At 57.4% G+C, this 2500-nt stretch overlaps 1 non-coding gene across 1 annotated transcript in view; it reads left to right on the top strand.

The window, feature by feature from the left end:
* Window positions 1–2451: 2451 nt before the first annotated feature.
* LOC124764822 overlaps window positions 2452–2500 on the top strand; it is a 1909-nt gene continuing 1860 nt past the window's right edge. Inside the window, exon 1 of the ribosomal RNA XR_007012811.1 lies at window positions 2452–2500. This exon is cut by the window's right edge and continues 1860 nt beyond it. This is a non-coding gene — a ribosomal RNA (small subunit ribosomal RNA).

Genomic DNA, 2500 nt, shown 5'->3' with positions numbered 1-2500 from the left:
TAACCTAACCCATGTTGTGCCTTAACCTAACCCATGTTGTGCCTTAACCTAACCCACGTTGTGCCTTAACCTAACCCACGTTGTGCCTTAACCTAACCCACGTTGTGCCTTAACCTAACCCACGTTGTGCCTTAACCTAACCCATGTTGTGCCTTAACCTAACCCATGTTGTGCCTTAACCTAACCCATGTTGTGCCTTAACCTAACCCATGTTGTGCCTTAACCTAACCCATGTTGTGCCTTAACCTAACCCATGTTGTGCCTTAACCTAACCCATGTTGTGCCTTAACCTAACCCACGTTGTGCCTTAACCTAACCCACGTTGTGCCTTAACCTAACCCACGTTGTGCCTTAACCTAACCCACGTTGTGCCTTAACCTAACCCATGTTGTGCCTTAACCTAACCCATGTTGTGCCTTAACCTAACCCACGTTGTGCCTTAACCTAACCCACGTTGTGCCTTAACCTAACCCACGTTGTGCCTTAACCTAACCCACGTTGTGCCTTAACCTAACCCACGTTGTGCCTTAACCTAACCCACGTTGTGCCTTAACCTAACCCACGTTGTGCCTTAACCTAACCCACGTTGTCCCCTAAAGTAACCCACGTTGTCCCCTAACGTAACCCACGTTGTCCCCTAACGTAACCCATGTTGTCGCCTAAACCTGCTCTGTAATTGTTATACGACTCGTTCAATTAGTGTAGTGTTGCCCACCCGCAACCCTCGCAATATAGTTCGCTACTCGCACTGCCCGCTCCCCTGTGTATCGCTTCATGTTAAACACCTTGCAAGTCTTGCTGACTTTCCACATGCTCCTGCTGTACACTGTAATGTGGATGGCAGCAGGACGTACATGCCGCCCCTCCCCACGTCCCCACCTTGCCCCCCTGCCTTCGCAAGCTGGTTGGTGAGAAGTTTGCATGTTCAATGCCCTTCGCATGCGACGTACTCAGGCTACGTTGTGGTGCGGCCTGTGTCAACCGTCCGCTAATGTCGTACGCGTAAACCACAATCTGTACTGCACATTCGTCCTTATGTACCGAATGATACATCGTGGCACATGTGTGACCGTACAACGACTGCGCCCAAAAACGGCGGACCATACAGTGCAAATATTGTGCACGCAGCTACGTGTCGTCTCCCTATGAGAGCTGGATTGCAGTGTGGTACGCCATAGAGACGTGTGGGAGGAACGGACGCCGTGGATGGCGATCAGCATGAGCTGTCTGTTGATGTATTCGGACCTAGTCGTCTCTCCTCACACACCGTGATGGCATGGTGCACCGCGTTCCATATCTGCGACATGCTACAGAGGCCGGTTGACAGTCGTTCGAGCAATGGACATCGCATACGTACGGGGGCCACCTTCCACGTATTGTCTAGGCGTGCACATTTTGTTGCGTGTATGTGGGCAGACGTAGTGTGGCGTGACACCTGACACAGGCATGCAATAATCGTTGAAGTTGCAAATGGCGATGGACGCCTGCGTTTTCTGGTGAAGTTACGCAAATGAACAAATGGTAACCTGTTGTGGTGCGGTTGTTCTCGCTAGGGGTGAATCGGTGATGGCGACGATAGGTTGAGGTACGAACCGGTTGTTCCAGCGATACCCACCATGCCGACGAAACTGAACGGCATCTGGGTGTGAAGCGATACGCGGCGGTGGCTGGGTGGGACCGTCCCCGGCCGGTGAGGGGGCGCCTCCCGGCGTGCTGGCCGCGCGGTGCGTGGGCGCACGCGCTACAGCCGGCTGGTGGGGGCGGCCAGTGGCAGGCGCGCCGGCCGACGGACGCGGCAGGCGTCGCAGCTGCGCGCCGGCGCACCCTGCGCGCGGCGCCGTGCGGCCAAAGTAGGTCCTCGCGGGCCCGGTGCGAAGCGCGGTGGACATCTTCAGTGTGCTGGTCCGATTGAGGACTGTGTGCGTTGAGGATGCGCCGCCGCCCGGCGCTCGGCGCCGCGACGCCGTCTGCTGCTCGGTCGCCCCAGCGGTTCTCGCTGGTGGTTTGTATCGCAGCTGTGCGGATGTGTTGGCGCGTGCGCTGTGCTGGGAGAGTTCGCTTCGGCACCCAAGTGGGGCTTTTGTCCTTCTGTGGCGCTGGCGTTGGAGCTGCCGGTCACCGTAGGTGGCGCGTGTTGTCTCCCGCCGGCAATGCCACGACAGCACGCTCCCGGGCCTCTGTCGGCAGCGGCAAGCTCAGTTGGGAGCACGGGTGGTCGCACCGAAAGCGTCTACTCGCCTAACTCCGGGCGATTGCGCCTCTCTCGAACCCGACCAAGTACTTGGGACGGCGCTGCGCGCCGCCGGGACCTGAGAGGGTTTCGAGGTGTATTGTGCAGGGGAGCTCAGCCTCCTCCTGTTTGCAGAATGATTGAGCGGACGCTTGCGTGTTCGCGCGGGCCCCCGGGACACACTCCCGGGCGGCCGGCTGCTCAGCTCTAGTTGACGCAGCTCCCTGGTTGATCCTGCCAGTAGTCATATGCTTGTCTCAAAGATTAAGC

This window comes from Schistocerca piceifrons, unplaced genomic scaffold, assembly GCF_021461385.2.
Source record: "Schistocerca piceifrons isolate TAMUIC-IGC-003096 unplaced genomic scaffold, iqSchPice1.1 HiC_scaffold_641, whole genome shotgun sequence".
NCBI classification, from domain to species: Eukaryota; Metazoa; Arthropoda; class Insecta; order Orthoptera; family Acrididae; genus Schistocerca; species Schistocerca piceifrons.
Note: the sequence above shows the minus strand (reverse complement) of the source record. Positions and strands in the feature narration are given on the sequence as shown.